Genomic DNA, 21,099 nt, shown 5'->3' with positions numbered 1-21,099 from the left:
ATCAATATCCACTGAAATATAAAGGTAATTTTAATAGAGAATAAGCCATTGCAATAATATAAAATATATACGAAATAAGTCACTAATAATTATAAATAAAGTCAATGATAAATGAAAATCAATACAAATATACATAAGGATACACTTTATTCAACAAAATCCCGCCACCTGCAAAGTGTATACGATACAGGAATTCATTCCCTTAGAGTTTATCAACCATAAAGTCAACACTGGCTGTTCAGGCGGCGACCAGTGGGTGTCAGAGTTCGGTCGTGAGGTGAACGCCTTTTCTGGTCTTCCATGTTTTGGGATTCTAATTTTTTTATATATATATATTATAGTGTTATTCTGTGATGACGGTTAAAAATATAATAGTGACTCTCGACTTCAATAACTGTAAAAATAATCCATTATTCAGTTTTGTCATTCCATGAGCAGTAATATTATTCGAAAGGATATTTTCGTATCCAACGGGACTCGCAGTCGCCACGACGACATTATGTATGTATTGTGTCCGTCTGTAAACTACAATTCTTCATCGAATATTCAGTGGAAAATAAATTGTTTTGTAAGTACACCTATTGATACATATATTATCTTATCGTTGGCAGGTCATTTAAGTAAACGGATCTTTGAAAAACAATGACTGTAGCTAACCCAGTTAGGCAAATGGCATAATAGCCTCTAGTACTACCGGTAGATACTCCCTCAGCACAGCTGGTTATGAGCTATTATTTGAGAAATTTCGCGGGTTTTGAGGGAGTATTTTCTTTTTAGTTTTTTCTTTCTTTTATAGTAAAAATAATTGTTAACCGAACTTGGTCTCAGTTATGTAAACGATCGTGTGGGAAAAAAAAAAAGCATCGTCCAATCTGCGCATGCTTGATATTAACAAATGCCACTTTTCTGTTTACTGGTAAAATAACTTTTGCATTTCGCCTCCCAATTTCCGTATTCATTATAAGTAGCTGATTCTCCATATCACTATTTTCGATCACTGACATATGGACCCCGGGCAAAACAAATAGGGACAGAGTTATTTCGAATATCCTGATGTTATCCTCACCAATGCGATCCAAGAAAACCCACTTTTTGACACCACAAATTGCATTCACGTCCTATCCAAACAAAATCTTTTCCTTTATTACATTTGAATGGAGACAAAACATTCCTAGTCTGGTAGCCATAATGCCTTATCATGGACAATTGTGTTTCCAACTCATTGTTTTTTCTATATTACGACATAAGCAGTTTCAGCGAAAGAAGGAATAAGATAGGTTTACTTTGTATGCGGGAGATATGGCCGAGGGCATTAATTAGGTCAGGTGAAGAAAACCTTCAGCTGAAGCGTAGTTGAGACTAGGTATGACGTCAGGCAAAATGTTCGAGCTTGATAAATGCAGAAGTAACGATCCTTCCCTAAAAGTAACTCCTGGATTTGGTTTGTTTGACCCCCGGGCAAAAGCCACCGAGAGATTAACATATAGTTGTCAATCAGAATCTCAAGTAAACGTGTCGAAATACAGCGCGACTCCACATGTATCCAACAACAAAGTCATACATGAAACATTTTCACGGTTCTATATCTTATATGCTGCTCCTTAAAGGGGTAGTACCATCGGTGCACCTCATGCGGTAAACTGTAGGCACTTAAGGTTCTTTGCAGTGTCCCTTCGGCTCCTAGCTGCAACCCCTTTCAATCCTGTTACTGTACCTGCATTCATATTTTCTTTCCTCCATTTTTTCAATATCTTGTTATGGCGGAGAACTTTGCCACCATAATCAGGCCGAATACTGATGGTTCAGGGGTCGGTCGCTCACATTTCCAAGAGACGATCACTTTGAGAAGAATTGGATCATTTCCTGACATCGTAATACTGATAGAGTCAATCCCAACAATGATGTGAAAACTCGCTTGCTTGGAATTGAAATCTCTAGAAACAAAATACCTCAGAAAGGACAAAAATTACCTTCACGGAAAATTTACACCCAAGGAAAATCAGTTTTTTTTTTATTTCTGAAAAGATTACAGTGATTAAATGTGCATACGTATGTTCATTATTTTTCACACTCATACGTATATCTATAATACACACACATATATATATATATACATACATACATACATATACATAATATATAATAAATATATAAACAATCGGTTTGAATAATATCATATATATATTATATATATATAACATATATATATATATCAATAATATATATAATATATATATTCATAAACATAATCGGCTTGAAAATAATTATAATATATAATTAATATAATAATATATATATATATATATATATATATATGCATTATTTCAGCAAGATCACGGGGTCAACGAAAGGGCCTTCAAGAGAACCGAGCAAAATCTGAGATTAGAATCCAGCTGCAGCAGACAGTGCAAGTATAATCAATGATAACATAACATAAATTTAAAAGCCATAGGAGGTGTAAGCAGTAGCATCGTTGAAGTAAATAAATGTTTTTCGCACGATTTACTGAATAGAGAAATTTCAAAATTGCACGGAAAGAATACAGACATTTGAGACAGAAGTCCCAATGTTTGGAAGCCCAAGTCAAAAATCTTGAGGCAAACGATGAGGGGTCCAGTTAAAGGAAATCTAAGTATTGGGCAGACGATCACGTATCGTCTGCTTTTTGTAAAGAAGTATCAGCCCAAGTGCTTCTGATATGACTGAGATACTACCTGGAAAACCCTTCTGTATAAAGTTACCGATGTAATGACAACAATAAGAATGCGTCATGCAGTCATTATAATTTTCAAAAGGGACTGATCTTACCTTGTCACTCATTCATGGGTCTTTCGGAGATGCTATCCACAAATTATCGTGGAGATATATATTAACAAGAACAGTTGGATCAGGAGCCGTTGGAACAATTTCTGGGGAGGCGAAGTCAGATGAGCGGATCACATCATCATCCGGGTATCGTAAATAATAAATATATAATCACTGAACGTTTTCTCGATAAGAACGTTGCACTAATCAGTGATAGTATAAACATAAACAAAATGCAAGAAAATAACGATTGCTTCAAGCAAGTTCAAATCCTATAATGTCCATGAACTTACATTAGAAATTTGCATAACTAGCTATTGCAACATCTTAAAAAATGTAGACTTCGATCTACATGGCGAGATTGATGATACAGAAAACAAACACAGGACATGGTCAGTGTGACAGAAGATCCAAGCAACTCAAAATCGATCTCTGATGTAATCGAGGAAGAATCTCTCCGATTTATAGGCGGCTACATTGTTCAAGGATTTTCGGTCAAAAGACGACTGACAAACTAATCAAAATTTATCAGTTAGTAAAATTTGTCGTACGAAATATAGTCAACACACAAGTCTTACGAGAGGTGTCTTAATTAAAGGCCATTCATGGCGATAGTCTTAGGAACGAAACACATTGCATAAAGATGCTAACACCTGATATTAAATCAACAAGCGTTGATGTACCGAATAATGTTATTTCCCCTTTTTCTGCATAAATGCACATTTTGAAGATGAAAACCAAAAAACAGTAAATCGCAACAAAATACGAACAAACTTTAAAATATTACGAAATAAACTTTTATTTCTGAATATGCTTGAATCTTATGATATATGGTCCACAAGTTGTATGAAATACCAAATGCATTTGCTGACAGTGATAATGGCGTTGTTTATAAGGAATGTGAAACTTTACTTACTTTTATGTGAACTTGACTTTCAAAAACAATGAAAATTAAATGAATTGGCAAATAGCCATAAGAAATGTGCCAACATCCAACAGCACATATGAAGTCACGCGCGTCGCTCATACTTTGATAAGCAAGTTGGTTGGCCTCATATACATAATCCATGGCGGCTGCACCATACAGGGCCACCTGCTCGCTACCACCATTAATGAACACTAGTCGTATTAAAATTCACTTCTCTATGAGGCAACTGAAGACTTATTTTAGCAACCTGAAACTTAACTCATTCAAGTTATGCGAAAGTAATTTCTTCCTTACGACTGTTACATACATACATACATACACACACACACATATTATATATGTGTATGTGTATAACAGTCGTAAGGAAGAAATTATATAATATATCTAATATATATATATATATATATATATATATATATATATATATATATATGCATACATATAGTGAATTCCGCCCACCCATATCAGTGTTGTGTTGGAAATTAGGTCTTTGCTTGATAGGTTGAAGGGTTACCGTGCAGCTTATGAGTCCAAAATTTTTGCCCTATAAAAAGCTACGGTCACACATTCACGCATGAATGGAAACTGGTAGTTGGGAAAAGCTTATGTTACTATACCGTAAATGTTCCGTAAAACGTACGTAAGATCGTGGGCGCAGCGACGAGTCGGAGGGGCGCTGCACACCATGCAAGTGAGCATGGCGAGCCACCACTGTTTGATGTTCAAAACTGGTCGTGGGTAGCCACAACAAATGTCATTTGACGTAGCTCCAGGCGTAACACGTATTATCTACATGATTTGCGGACAATTTTTCGAAAACCCATTATTCAAAAGGCAATTGTTCGAAATGTTTTTTTTCGAAAACCAAATATTCGAATGTGTAATTGTTCGAAATTACAATTGATCGAAATACAAAATATTCGAATAAGCAGTTTTTCCAGTGAATATTGTTCGAATCTATAACATATTTTATCTAACCATATAGGAGAATAGGATTAATGTTAATAAACTACTAATTTAATTTAAATTTATTAGTTTTCTTAACATATCTTTGTACAGTTTATCTTCAAAATAATCTATTACCGGAAACAATTCAGGTGAAGATAATTCTGCTACTAAATATTCAAGTTTCAATGACACTTTCTTTTGGGATAAATGCCACTGCTAATAGCATTCGAATTTTGACTGAAAACTCTCAAGCGCTTAATACTGTTGACAGTTGGCAATCCCTGAGTTCCAGATGCGCTAAGATCCGAAGATGCATTTGCAATCATATAATAAGGGGAGTCACGTGTACCTTTTGCGTTGGATTACCTGCATGATTATGCTCTTTAGGAACGGTAACGTCTTCCTTCACTGTTATAGCGCGACATTTACAGTAATCTGCAAATTTTATCTTGTATTTGCTTGTCTTTTAACAAATAAATGACCATTCACTAATAACATGGGCTTTCCTTGTTTACTTTGAACGAACTCAGCTATGATAGGGTTTAAGAGCTTCACTATTAAAAAGGAAACCGTCCAAAATAACAATGGGAACTTTAAGGTTTAAAGGATTTGTTAACGGTTTATTTGTTTTTTATTTAAGGTAAATAGAATACAATCAATGCAATTGAGTTGTTTTAAGGTAATTAAAATACAAACAATGCGATTGAGCGGTTTCTCGAATAACTACAATTGAGAGAGAGAGAGAGAGAGAGAGGAAGCAGGAGAGAATTTGGGAAGGGAGAGGAAGAGACACGAGAGAGAGAGAGAGAGAGAGCCAATATACAAAACTGCCGTCGGGCTTTTTTCAACAAGTCGACGTTACTCGTGGATTCGAACAATATTCATTTCTAAAAACTGCTTATTCGAATATTTTGTATTTCGATCAATTGTAAATTCGAACAATTATACATTCGAACTATTCTTTTCGAATATCTGGTTTTCGAAAAAAAAAAAACTTTTCGAACAATTGCCTTTCGAATATTGGTTTTTCGAAAAATTGTCCGCACACGATCTACAAGGCGGCGATAGCGTATAGGCGCTGGAAAACGCACAAATATAAAAAATATAACACAAGTTATACATATGAAATGTACTGAGCAATACACTGGGGATAATGAAATCACCTAAAATAAATACTTACTTTAATTCTATAAAATAAAGTCACAAACAAACAAAGAATCAAACATAGAAATGAAAACACTATCCAAATACAAAGTGCTGAATTGTCCAAAGAGCTACAATGCAAAATATAGCCAAAGAGACGAAAAAATTACGTATATGAAATAAAAGAAACACAAATACAAGGGTGTCTAAGTGTTGAGGATAGACCCACCATTATAATTTTTAAAAATTGCTGTTATACAATGAACTAGAACACTTTAAAATGACATAAAATATTACAATTTAGTAACCATGCTCCATTCTTTTTGTAGGTACGGCCAAGCCCAGACCCTCCTTTACTATCTCGTTTTCTTCTGGTTTCTCCTTGCAAGATGCATCTTCATTAATTGCACCAGTATCCTGCCTTGTACATAATCCACATTATTCCCAATTATTCTTTGTTGAGGGTGTTTGGTGGTGTTACAAGTTCGAGAATGTCCTCAAAGTTCTCCATGATGATTCAGCGCATGGGGGGAATACTTCTTGCTGCATGGAGACGAGAAGGGGAAATGCGATGCCCTTTTGTACCCTACAGTCCCACATCGTTGTGCATGGGGGCACGTACGTACGTCAGTGTCACGTGCTTAGCCATTCACTATCCGGGGGTGTGCTGGAGTTTGTCGGGCCAGTTCGGTAGATGTCACATCATGCTTGCATGTGGTGTATATTTGCGGCACACTTTAATGTGCTTGCTTTACGCACATCGGCCCGCAACTCGTATCCAGCTGATCGTGGCTATTTCACCACACGTATGCGCCGCCTTGATACGTGAATGTGTGACCCCCAGTTAAGGCTTGATTCACACTATAGGTCTGTTCGTGCTCTACTCTTGCTCTGCTCTTGGTCCTTGTTGGTTCAGACATCTGGTCTGCTCTCGTTCCGCTCTTGGTCCCGTCATTTCCTCTCCCTCAACACCTGTGGAAGTCTCACCACCGGCTACGGAAGATGTGTCTTTTCTCAAGCAGATTTGGCAATAATCACCACTGCCTTGATGATGATGACGAAGAAAAAAAGCAAAGTCGAAAAAGAAGGAAATGTGGGTTCATCCTATGTTGGAAGAGTGATGGAGAATTTCATACTGTATCCTTTTCTTACTGATGATTAGAGTACAAGAAACCCTTTTTTTAAAATTATTTTCCTACCTTTTGCATGACCCCATTGTGGTGTTTTCTTTTGATTATCCATGTTTTCATGGGACAAAAGGTAAAACTACTTGCTTTTACGAAAGCTGAATCTCGACTAGAGTGGAGAAGGAGTTGCAGGGACATTGCAACTGTGTGCACACTGGGGCTCAGTCCCTTCTCGCTCCGCTCTTGCTCCAGTCAAAATATCTTTTGAGGGAACCCTGCCTGGAGCGAGAGCAGACCATGAGCACCAGTGTGAATGCTTCCATTGAAATTCATGTAACATTTTTGGACCGGACCAGGATTGGACAAGAGCAGAGCGCAACCAGACCCAACCGTAGTGTGTATCAAGCCTTAGTATTCAATGGATATCATTATTACACTATCATTGGGTTTGTATGGTGAGTTGACATTTTTATGATAAAATTGATATATATATATATACTTACTCAGTAATTATGTAGCTAAGACTTTCTACTCGATGACAGCTTGAATTTTCCATATTCGCAGTAGCAATTTTTTTGTATCCATAAGTGACTAGCCAAGCCCACTTACGTGGCAGGGAAGAGGAATAACTACGCTAAGAGGTCAATTTGTTTATGCTTAAACGTCCATGAGCAGGGAGGAGGGTGGGCTCCATCTGTAATTACTGGGTAAGTATATATATAAAATTTTATTTTATCATAAAAATGTCATTTTTATATAAGTAACTTACCCAATAATTACTTAGCTGATTCCATATTGAAGGAGGTGGGAAAAATGGAATCAACTACTAACAAAATCCTCCATATAATGGAATACATAAAATAGCTAGCATTGAAACAATGCTTGTTCCTTACCTGTTGAGGGAGCTGCGCAGGTAAATACTGCCTCTGGTTGGCGCTCCTCTCAACTTGTAGGACGTGGATGTATATGCCAGAATTGTCTCTACTAACACAGGACCTTGCAACAAAGGAGAATTCCAAATGTTGAAAAGGTGTTATTATACAGCTTGTGATGAAGGATATGACTGTAGATCAACAAGGTAAAAACAACAGCCCCTGCCCAGGGCTTAGCACCAACAAACAACAAACCAGATTATTTAGTCACATAGAAAAAATGCACAATTACATTTACATCAACATAAAAAACATGACCACTACCCAACAATAAAACTGGTGGGTATCACTATGCCAGCTACGGACAATGGTCCTAAGGTACTACAATTACTATAAATTGTTTCCAAATCCCAAAGATAATCCATTACAAACACGGATTTACATTTCCAATACATTGCTTGCAGTATGGAAGAAAGGGAAAGATTGTCTAAAGGCTACAGAAGTAGCAACCACCCTGACATCATATGCTCTGACCTTTTATCACCAGTAGATCTTCCTCCTCAATTTGGGAGTGTGGCTCCAAAATCAAATCTTTTAAGAAGAAGGACAACGCATTCTTCGACATAGGCCTCATGAGGTTTTTTTACCGAGCACCATACGTTATTAAACTGTCCTCTAATCTTCTCTGTATATTGTAAGTAATACCCGAGGGCTCTCACCAGACACAAGGATCTTTCTTTTTCTTCCTTCATACCTAAAACATCAGTAAGATTCTTAATAACAAAAGAACGTGGCCACGGTTGTGACAGGTTCTTGTTCTTTGCTAAAAAATCTAAAGCAAGGGAACATACAGCATACCCCATAGAAAATCTTATCCTTTTATCGATAGCTTGAAGCTCGCTAATTCTCTTTGCTGTGGCGAGTGCCACTAGAAAAATCGTCTTCCTAGTTAAGTCCCTTAAGGATGAAAAACTAAGAGGTTCAAAGCGAGCACTTGATAACCACTTCAACACCACGTCTAAATTCCAAGCGAATGAAACCTCCTTTTTAGACTTTGAAACATTAAAAGATTCAATCAGATCTGAGAGATCCTGATTACCTAAGACATCAATATCTGTCGGAATACAGAGCTCAACATCGCTCTGCACCCTTTAATGGTGGAAGTCGAGACTTCTAGAAGATCTCAAATACAGGAGAAAGTCTGCTATTTGAGTGATAGTGGTTCTAGAAGACAAAACACTTGTCTTCTGCACCAGCGTCTAGAAATGGACCATTTCACCTGATGCGTTGTATTGGAGGAGTCATGTCTGCATTTAGCAATCGCCACTGCTGCAGACTTAGAAAATCCTTTCGTTCTGACTTAGAAAATCCTTTCATTCTGATAAGTCTATGGATAGTCGAAAGCCTGTTATAGCTAGAGTGGACAAATTTTGATGGAACCTCCTGAAGTTGGGCTGTCTGAGAAGACTTGGAATCGCAGGCAGTAGTCTTGGAGGATCTACCAGGAGATCTAACAGGTCTGGGAACCATGTTTTCTGCAGCCAAAAAGGAGCTGCTAATGTGTTTCTGGGATTCCAATGAGACTGGAATTTCTTTAATACCTCCCTTATCATCCCAAAACGGGGAAAAGTATTGGAGGTGGTGAATAAATCTATTGTTGGTTTCCCCCATAGACTCCAAAGGGCTGAACATACTCGCTGATCCAAGGTCCACTGCTGGAAGTACTTGTGTGCTGGTATGTTGGATTTCCCTTGGATGAACCTCGTGATAAGTTTCGTTCTGTTCTGATGCGTCCAACAAAGTTCTCTCACTCCTTCACAAACAGAGAACAAGTGAGTTAGTTCCCCCTTAGAACTTTATGTAAGCCAACACTGTGGTGTTGTCTCAGTGAACTGTCTCCATGCAATTGTAAACATCCTCCATGAAGCAGAGAAGACCTAAGTATACCACCCTTCGTTCCTTTTAGTTGATGTGCATTAAACTCCCCTGAGGGGACCACTTGCTTGATACCTCCTTGGACCCGAGAAGAGCTCCCCAACCCAGATCTGACACATTGGAAAAGAAATCTCGGTTGGGGCTCAATGGAAGGAGAGATTTCCCTTCTAATAACTTTTATTTGAAACTCTGTTGACTGATCAAAAAGAATGTTGGTCCTGCAGAGTTTTCTGATCCCAGCAGGCTTTGAGATAAAATTGCAGGGGCCTCATTTGCAGTCTCCCCAGACTTACAAACTGCTCTAAGGAAGCAAGGGAGCCTAGAAGGCTCATCCACTGAATAGCGGAACATGCATTCAGAGAGAAGAATAGTCTATCTTTTTCAGGCAATCCTCCACTCTCTTGGTGGACGGAGAAGGCAAAAACTCAGAGATTAACTGAATCCCCAAATAAAAAACAGTGAGAGGGATCCAACTGAGACTTCTCGAGGTTTAGTAATAAACCCAATTTCTGAGCCATGTTTATTGTTTCCTTCAGGTCCTCCATGCAACTATCCTTCATTGGGGAGCGAATCAACCAATCGTCTAGGTAGAGTGAAACTCTGGTCCCCTTGGGGGGCTAGGTCATGGGTGAATATCCGTCGGGCAGTTGAGAGACCAAAGTTCTTTGAGTGTATGTGTATCGTAATATGAAAAATATACATTTTGCATATCCAGGGATACCATCCAGTCTACCAGACAGATGGATGCAAGAACAGATGTGCTATTACAATGCTGAATTTTGTTTTTTCTACGAAATAATTCAGCGCACTCATATCGAGAACTGGTCTCGATCCTCCAGACTCCTTGGGCACAACAGAGAATGTTGCAAGACCCATTCGACTCAATGTTTCTTACTAATTCTATCACTCTCTTCTCTCTTCCATAAGAGATAAGGAACTTCCACTTCGAGGGCCAAAAATCTCTCTGAACCTTCATAGTAGGCAATAAAGGCAACGTGAGTGCTGGACAAGGGTGGTTTTCTTTGAAGGGAATGGTATATCCATCTCTCAACACCACCACCAACTGAGCCTATGGAATTCCATCTCTCCCAGAAGAGATGAAGCCTGACTCCCACTGGGGCATGAAGGACTGGATCCTCACTTACATGCTGGTTGTCTTGCAGTTGATTTCTTGACTGCACAGGGTGTGAATCTAACCAAACCCCTGGGTCTGAGTCTTGATTCTTGCCTTCCTCCTCGAAAGGGTTGCAGTTGAAGAGGAGAAGATGATTTGGGCTGGAAGGGAGTCCGATTTTTCTGGCATTTAGTTGAATGAGTCAAGAGGTCCTGTGTTGATTTCTTGTGATAAATGAGATGCAATCTCACTTATTCCTGCTGCGATGTCACTCCTTTGAAAGTGAAGGAAAGCGATAATTCCATCTTCTTGAGGATTCCCATAAAATAAAGGGTAGGTACCTCCTGTGAACCATCCTTAACTGCCTGAGAGTCGCTGGAGAAAAAATTCCCGAAAGTGCCATGATAAATTCTGCAACAATGAAGTATATGGAGAGGACGTTGATTCTTGTTCCAGTTCCTCTTCATCAGACATGATCGGGGATAAAATTGAATCTGTGGGAGGTTCCTGAGGCCCCTCAGGCTTCTGGAGAAACTTTAGAATACTATCCAATTTACTCTTTAAAGGAGCAAAGAAGGATCCAAAATCGAAGGTTTCAGATCAACAGCCCAGTCATAAACAGTTGACAGAATCCTCGCAGATTTATCAGTGTGCTTGGGAGTCACAGCAGATCCACTTACAAATGCAATATGTTTGGATTGAACCTGTCTCTCAACAACAACTTGATGCTCTGTATCTACAGGGTACTCCAGGAACCCAGGATGCTTAGTTGCTTCAGTGAGCTCAGGTGTTCCAGGATGCCTGGATGCTTCACAGTGCCCAGGTACTACAGGATGATGTGGAACTTCCACTGCTTCCAACCAGTCTGTCAGATCAGGGCACTCTACAAAAGGGTCATCTGGTAGAGGGCGCCTGGGCAAAGAATGGCAAAAATCACTAGAAGTAGAGTGTTGTGCACTCAATGAGATCCGATGAATAGATGAAGAAGAGCAGCTGGGATGTCCTCTTTGCCAATCAGGCAAAGTAAGATGCTCAGGGCTATACCACTTGCTGCTAGAAGGCTGAGGACTGAAGGGAGGCTATCTCAACCTTTTGATGGTCAGCAGTGGAGATTGATCCCTGAATGAAGACTGCCTCTTCATGGGGTGAGACTCATCAGGAAAACTCCATTGGTGCCTCTTGTTCGGAGAAGTCTCCTGAAATCGACAAAAGACAAGCCAATTCCAAGACACCTTTCCAGTGGTTGCCTCTCAACGCAACCTGGGATACAACAGGTTGGTCTGAGGGGGCAACTGTCCATGGGCAGACCCCACTGACCTCCCTTGGGACTCCAGTATGCCTCCTCCCTAGATCAGGGGAATATGGCAGTGACTTTTGCCTAGGAGAATCAGCGGGACGAACAGCCACCTCCTCCACTGGCACTTCACTTTTTTCAAATTTAGCAAATAACACTTGCAATGATGACCCCAACTGGGCCACCATACTCACTACTAATTTCAATTTTCTATCAAATTTACTCTCTAGGCTGGCGAAACAATCAGGTTCAGAAGTGTGGGGAGCAGGAGAAGGAGTAGGTGGTATAGGAGAATGGATTGGAGCAGGAGAAACAGGACCAATAGGAAGAGAAACAACAGGAACACCCATGCTACTAGAATGAGATGTTTTAGCCTGACTAGCTGCTATTTTCGAGCAGGATTTAGCAGCTGCCTTCCTCTTACAGTTTCTCTCAAATTTCTTTAATTGAGAATCTAAAGTCCTCCATAGATGGTCACTCCAATCCTTGCATTCATCACATGTCACATTGCACACTAGTCCTCTACAATTAGAGCAAAGGGTGTGAGAGTCATATGAACACTGTCATCCAGGTATTGCAGCCTTTACTGCAATACCGGAAACTAGACGATCTAGTGTCAGATATGAATAACTAGCTAACAAATTCACAATAACAACAATCTACTATGAGATTCAGGGTCTCTTTTTGGACTTTGCTCCTTGTCAAAGCATCGGATGTAGGTGAAAGTTGACATATGTATATTTTACAACCACACACAAATTTTGTCAGCATTATCAATAACCTAAACCCGATAGTTTTAATTTGTATAGAGTAAAAATGATCTAGCCGACGCCATGGCCAATGATTACGAGCCAAGAGTCGAAAAACATTCATTACGTAAGCAAGGTAAACACACCTTTTGACGAAATGTTGCCCCGCCCATCCACAAGACAGAAGCTTCATCAGCTCTGAAACCCAAAGACTTTATGAATGGCGGAACGATACATAGATGTGGGTGGGGTATCAGTGCTAGCGTAGTAATACTACTGTAGCAGCAGTGCCGCAAGAGTATAGCAGTAATATACATGAATTAAACGTTTAGGCCAACTGCTGGGATCCTTGAGGATCATTTAGCACTTCTTACAACTACTCAAGAAATTAGTTTTTATAGACAGATGTTACATTTTTTAATCCAACAGTGCCCACGGTAGCCTTCAGTGTTATCCTGAATTATAACGAGGCGAAAGTGGGTGGAGCCTCATGAAGTCATCATTCTGACGATAATTATTGGTGAAGGTTTAAAGCCATTATACGGTACCGGCTATTTTTTTTTCAGTAAATAGGTAGATAGCCAATAAATAAAAATTGCTTGACATTGGATATAGCAGTTATCAAATCAAGCTTGTCTACTATGTTTTTGAAAATTACCAGCTATTCCCTACATCTTGTCAATCTGATTGTGACCTATAAAGTAGACTGTAATTTCTTAGGAAACCCATTTTGGGAGTTAGAGTAATAATCGTAGTGTTTTTGTATTTAATAACGTATTTTGTTGGTTTGTTCATTATGACAATTATCAGTGGAGAGTTTCCAGAGTTCATAAAGGTGTACTGCTTTGCTTGTATTTAAATTTGTATGTCATTGTTGCCAGAGGTTTAGCCTTCGTTACGTATAGCCAATCATCCATCGAGAAAGAGGGAAGAAATGCTGTCATAAGTTACGTAACGAGTGCGTTTGAAACCTTTTCTCTGAGTAAGTTGGCCCGTCTTCAAAAAAGGTCACTTTTACATTATAAGTACTAAATTTATTCAACCTACATAATGCAGAATACTGTCAAAATTTATGTGTAGATATAATATGTATTCTTAATGAGCGTTATATTTATGAAATGCATAGATAAAAAGTTATTGCGAAAAAATCGTGTTACAGAGGCCCTGAATCTCATAGTACACAAACAAAACAATGCTGAAAGGCTACCATAAGGGAATACTTCACCAATTCTGAGAAGACAAACGAGATTTTAAAAGCCAAGCTGTTTTGAAGAACACTGAGTCGATGGTATCTGCAGCAGAGTTGTTCCTCTTCCGTCATGTAAATGGGCGTGGCTAGTCACTTATAGAAACAAAAGAATCACTACCACAAATTTGGAAAATTCAAGCTGCCATTGAGTAGAAACTCTTAGCTAAGTAAGCCGGGTAAGTTGCTTATATAAATGTCAGCATTTTAGTGACGCTAACCTCTTTCTTTCTTGAGGTAGTCAGTCAGCCTCCATGATATATGCCGAGAACTTGCGAGTCAGTGACACGGACCCCATTGTTCATACGCCAACCAGTCTTTTATAATAAATTCGTTCAAATGGCTCTCGGATTTCATTTATTAACGGGGGTGGGGGGGGATGAGATTAGTGATATATATAGACGAAATTTACCAATTGCCCTTGCACATAGGAAAATGACAGATAATTGTATTCATTTGGTAATTTTGTTAAGTTTTGAACGTTTCATGTTCACTCTCTTTTTACCCCGTTATTGAGATTCCAAGAGTCTGATGGATATCTTTGTGTCAAAATGTTTGATTTTTAATCTTTCTAGAAATGTAAGGATGCTGACTACAAGAACTATGGTAAATAGGAAGTTAGTTAAATTTAAATTCTGGTGAAATATTGTGAGACAAACAAAACATTAATGACGTATACAATTACGCTATACGTATATTGCAACACTACGAAATTTATCGTTCAGATAGTTTTTCTTTAAATTTTCCACAAAATATTAGTATGAGAATTTTTCTTTTATTAACGGCTCATTTCTTTCTGGAGGCCTGTTCCAACCCGGCCCAGCCCTAAAGCTATTCAAATGCTAATATCTCTAATAGTATTGAAGATAAGAAAAAATTCTTTCAGTAGATAGAACCTTACGTTTTTAAGATTTATTTTTAAAATATCATTGATTCACAATTAAATGATGTTTTAATTATTGAATTATAAAATTCTCAAAATTAATGATTTCCGCACCAAATTCAATAGTTTTATCAAATACCAGGCTTATTTAAACTGTCTTCTCACCTCCACTATAAAGAATCATTTTGCATTGTATTATTTGATGAGTTATCATCTGTATAAAGAGCTGTTATTTTACGCAAATATGTGCGTGGGTGTTGGCTTATCTAATGTTATCAGATTAATATCTGTTTAAAGACCTCTCTATTACTAAAATCTTATTTCAAATTAGCAAATAAGATATAAATACTTGGGCTTGAGTTCCTCGCTGTACGAGTGGATTTTGCGCACGGCTATCAATCCGGTGGTCTGAAGTTCGATTCTCGGCTCGGCCAACGCGGAACCAGAGGAATTTATTTCTGGTGATAGAAATTAATTTCTCGATATAATGTGGTTCGGATCATACAATAAGCTGTAGGTCCCGTTGCTAGGTAACCAATTGGTTTCTAGCCACGTAAAAATATCTAATCCTTCGGGCTCAGTGGGCTGGTAAAACTAAGATATACTTAACTATGGCTTCATTTCTTAAAACTAAACACAGTTCGTTTCACTGAAGGGTGGTGAAATGCACTACCGGAAGAGGTTCGGTTGGCGCACCTGCAATGATGAATGTTCAGTAGACCAGTTTGGATGCACAATAACTTCTAAATGTTATAATACCATTGTGAGGGCTGAGTAAGACGAGGAGACTGACCAAAATGCTCTCTCTATTCGTTGTTGTTTTTGATTCAGTCGACCTCGTGTCAGTACGGGCTCTTGCTCACCGAGCTGCCCGTAATAACGTTTATTCGTTGTGTTGTTTAAGATTAAGCTGGTTTTATGCCAGCACGGGTTCTTGCTCAAGAGCAGCCCGTAGTAAACGTTTATTCGGCAAAGGAGGCTGTACATAAGGCGGCGTGCGGACGGCAGCGTAATGTCCGTCACGCACGCACGAACAAACAGTAAAAAAGGGGCAGGGCCCCCCTGTGAATGTGTTTCTTCACAGACGAAAATACATGAATAATATTACATAGAAGTAACGGACTCAAGACATATACACATCAAAAGAAAGGGCGTAAAATGCTCTACATTTCAGTTCCTGGAAGAAAAGAGAGGACATATGGATATACAGATTTTAACAATTTGCCTGAATGTCGTCCTGACACCAACAAAAACGTCAAACTGAAAGAAACCATTTTACGAACATGAAGGGGAATTCAGATATACCTGAAAATATATATATACATATATATATATATATATATATACATATATATATATATATATATATATATATATATATATATATACTATATACACAATATATATCATACATATATATATATATATATACTATATATATATATATATATATATAATATATATATACATATATATATATATATCCATATATATATATACATATATATATATATATACATATATATATATATATATATATATATATATATATATATATATATATATACATCTTTTACAAATGAACGGTTTAACGCGAGTCACAGACCTAAAATGATAGTAACTGGTAACATGTGCTGAATTATCAGTGCTCTTGGGAGTTACACTAAATATCAGGAAGTGAACAGCATTTCCAAACTGAAACGGGTTAGAAACCCCTCTTTTACTAATCATATATAGGATAGACATACTTTACTGTTTTGTGTGTGTGTTCGAAAGAACATATTAACTTTAGATGTTGTTGTTCTTTAATTATATTCTGAAGCATTTACTGAGCTTTTATTAGTTGACATTTTTCTACTAAATTAAATTTCTTAATGTTATGTTTCAACCTCTTGTTCACTATCAATATTATCTACCTCCCATTATGGATATTAATAATATATGGAACCACATTATTTCTGTTTTTCTGTTTTACCTCATCCTGGAGAATATATGCATTTTTATCTCAAGGAATGACCAATTAAGTCCTCAACCATACAGTTTCAGAATGAAGTCAAATGGACAATTCGAGGAGGCCATTCAATGCAGAAATTATCAATTATATATTTGCATACTGGCTGTAAAACAACACATAACTGGTCATGAAAATCTAACACCACACAAATACTTATAAACAAAAGCATACTTCATATTATAGGATTCCCCGCATTTCACAGACCAGCCAAGGCTAATAACGCCTGGCGAAACATTTACTTTAAGTCTTTTTTTAACATTTTGATTATGATAAATAAGTAAAATATAAAAAATAATTTTGTTTTTAACCCTGTATACGCAAAACATATGGGCCTGCAATTTTGAGTGCTAAAATAAAACCATCTTCAGAGCGAAAAAAAAATTGTTATCGAAGTCACAATAAAAAAACTAATAACACAATTCTTACAGAAAATAACAAACAAACAAAAGAACGGTAATAATTCCAATTTCCTTTAAACAATGTTTTAGACTAAACCAGCCTTGTGCTGGCAAAGGGTCTTGCTCTAGGCCGGTAGGGGTTCCGAATTTAGGGGTCGGGACCCCGCAAATGCTCATTATGTGGGGTAAACAGGTCATAGGGTCGATGGGGTCATTGAGGTGTACCACCAGGTTCGAATGGGTGTACAAAACATCCAAGCAGGGAGTGCGAGGTATCATGTAAAATTTAATCATTTGTATTGTACCAGTTACTCATGCAAATACCACCAAGCTTTGCAGCTAAGCCCCGCCCACTGATTATGTCACAGCCATTCCTAGAAGCAGATTGTTTGGCAATAGTTTAGAAAAGTTGGTGCATGACTTTCCTTTGACTGACTTTTAATGAATACTTTTGATGAAGAAGGAGAGATTTTTCATACGTTTTAAATCATTCATCAGTGTTTAACAAATAAACTTCTCTTTGATGGAAGGGAGATACAAGAGGATGGATTTCTTCTTTTATCAAAGTAGGCTTGCTTTTCTTTCCTTTATCGGAGTCCAGTAAATGCCACTGATGGAGAGGGAGGTTTCAATGATGCATTTATTTTTTTCCCTTTGTTCAGTATCTACAGAATACATATGATTTGGAGGTATTTAATTCACATCGGCCTAATCACTGATTTCCTTTTTTGTATAACAGTTAAGTCCACAACCATGTAATCTAGAAATGGAACTGTTGCAAATATCAAAAATAAACATCTTATCTGCATATTCCACATTACTGCAAAGGTTATGGCATTGTCTTCAGTTTCTTGCTCTCAAAAATGAATCCAGAATTTGAAACTTGTAACCCGGGCACTTTATATATATATATATATATATATATATATATATATATATATATATATATATATATATATATATATATATATATATATATACTAAGAAAAGTCTGGGAACCGCTGGAAACCTGCAACCAAGTAACAGAAACAGTCTTGTCACCATAGCGCATCACGCGCCTGTGGCACCAGGTGATTAGTTGCCGGATACCGCTTGCTGAATACTACCAAATGCCGTATGTCTAAAACATTAAGGTAACTGATGCAATAATTTGTAGCGTGATCGTACGTTATTGAATTGGGGAGAATAAATGAAAGACTAATCATGATTCAGGTGATCTTAAGAGAGATTGCAATGCATGTGTTTTCAATCTGCTTTGCCAACATCGCTGGATAGGGAACAAGTGGTGGTTTTAAAATCACCATGGAAATACAAAGCATCCTGGTTTTTTGAAATAGAGCCTCTTCACCTATTCTAGTAATAAGTGAAGGTACTTTACAACCAGAAGGTCTAACTACAGTAGTGCGGAAAACTGCCAGATTGTATGAAACGAGTCCTTTCAATTTATAAGTTCCCTATAAGGAATATAAAAAAAAACATTTGTTCGGAAGGATAATTGCTGTTCTTGATAAAACATCCTTCTTACCGCAATTTCTTCAAACAAATTGCAAAGAAAGCTCTGTAAAAGATTTACTTTTGTGATGAAATGAATAGTTTTGCAATTCTTAAATTGGTGCAAAGTCGAAGGGCCGAGCTCCTCGAGAGGCATTTCTTTCGATTTGTATCAGGATACGAAAAAGGCGACAGTGAACAGGAAACTGTTTGTGTAGGAATCTGGTTAAATTAATGCAAGCGCACACACACACACTCGAGACGAAACACCGAGCGATACTAAACGAAACACGCACGAAACTCGATCACCTGTACCGAATCGGAAAGTCAGTTGGCCAGTGAATCGGGCACTTACCAGGTGAGCTCCACCATTTGCGTTTGGCTTTCGTGTGTGAGTACACTGAAAAAGGAATGACATTTTTGGGGAATTTTTTTAGATAACCAACAAAGGGATGCTGAAAAGGGGCTTTAAAACAGTAAGTGGTGAGACGAGAAAATGAGGTCTTTATTTGAAGAAGAGATCACGACAGGTATGCATAAAGATTGCTAGGGTAGTCAAGATAACGAAATCATTGTTATAAATTCTAACACCAAAAATTAAGTTCATACACACACCTTAAATACTTTAAAAGTCCATCCACGGACAATTACACAAACTGACCAAATCACCTGCATACATAGGAAATTTAGAGCTAATTGCCCTTACAAGCTCATAAAACACCACAATAGAGAGAGAGAGAGAGAGAGAGAGAGAGAGAGAGAGAGAGAGAGAGAGAAAGTATGGGTGAAAGGGGAGGGAAAACTGCTTGAAGAGCAGCTGCTGAACAGACGAGAAGACTGAGCAAAGGGCAAAATTGAATAAGAAAATGGAGAGGTGAAATCGATCATGTACTCTATTGACAAAATGTTGTACACGAGGAGAGTAAAAACACAAAGAAAAGTTGATGAGAAAATGGACCGTAGAGTGAGAGATAAAAATGGAAATGATGTTTGAAAAGACTACATCTCTGCATAAAGAGTAATTATTGGGAAAAGCGGCTGAGGATAAAGGTTGGAAGAAATGTGAATGATAAAGAGCTTAAAGTAAATGTGAATGATACAAGAGCTTAATGTAAAATGTAGGACGCTTCAAAAAGGCCTGAGAGCTGACGGGGTTGCAAGTGAAATGATGATGTGAGATGGCCAAAATGTGAAAATGCTGATGTTGGAACTATGAAGGCGAGGAAAGGGTTCAAAAGGAGGCTGACAGAGGTTGCTCTAAGAACCTTGGTAACATAACATCAGGATGGTTGTCTGCAAACCGAGTGCTATTTATGAAATATAGTTATAATAAAGTATGAGAGTAAAAGAACAGAAGTTTTCTCTGATATTTACGTAAACAACGATGGATCTGATTAGTTAGTACTCGCTGTCAGCATATGAGCTCCTTGTACAAGCACAGGTAGTCCATTAGTCTAGCAGCCTCATCCCATATACACATGCTGAATATGGAATGGTAAAAACTAATGACGTCCCAGCCTCTAAAGGGAAACCGAGAAGTGAAACAAAATTATGTAAGCATATATTTTAGGCAATTATTGACCTCAATACGGAAGGGGTGAACAGGAATGGGAGGTACAAAGAGTGACTGTGTCTAAGGTATCTGAAACGTGTAGAGCTAAGGAAAGGCGGTAGTGTTTTTAGTGTCAAAAAGACACTGGTTGATGGTTAGAGTTCAAATGTATTAGTTTGAGGACAGTATGGATTAAATGTGGCAAGCAAAAGGGTGTTATGGTTCTTGAATGAAAGAGAAAGATTGCTTTTTAAAGTAACTGCTGGGTCTAGAGAATATGAAAGGGTGGTTTTGCTAAGTGATCTGAATCAAGGGTAGGGGATTTATGTTGACAGAGAAAAGGATAGCTGTTTTAGTATGAGAATGAGAAGCGAGAGGTGCACATAATAAAACAAGAAAGGGGCTTGATTATGGGGCGATTAAGGGGAAGATGTGGCTTTAAACATCAGACAAACGATTCTGATAATAAAGAAGTGAGTAAAGCATAAAAGGAGGAAATGGGTGAAAAATGAGCTAGAAAGAAAATGCAGAGGTTGGAGTAGAACGTCAAGTTAGAGAAAGGGTTCACATATTCAGTTTTTGTGGACTGGGAGAGTTATG

The 21,099-nt window shown here is 37.9% G+C and overlaps 1 protein-coding gene across 6 annotated transcripts in view; it reads left to right on the top strand.

The window, feature by feature from the left end:
• Nucleotides 1-253: 253 nt before the first annotated feature.
• LOC135219576 (sodium- and chloride-dependent glycine transporter 2-like) overlaps nt 254-21,099 on the top strand; it is a 145,836-nt gene continuing 124,990 nt past the window's right edge. Inside the window, exon 1 of one of the 6 annotated variants that reach the window (XM_064256458.1) lies at nt 254-277. The gene's annotated coding sequence lies outside the window, so the exon portion shown is untranslated. Of the gene's footprint in view, nt 278-347; nt 569-19,178; nt 19,478-21,099 lie in introns of those variants that run through there. The other 5 variants (XM_064256456.1, XM_064256454.1, XM_064256452.1 and 2 more) reach the window with 5 other exon arrangements.

Source organism: Macrobrachium nipponense, chromosome 1 (genome assembly GCF_015104395.2).
Source record: "Macrobrachium nipponense isolate FS-2020 chromosome 1, ASM1510439v2, whole genome shotgun sequence".
Lineage (NCBI taxonomy): Eukaryota > Metazoa > Arthropoda > Malacostraca > Decapoda > Palaemonidae > Macrobrachium > Macrobrachium nipponense.
This window is presented reverse-complemented; position numbering and strand designations above follow the sequence as displayed.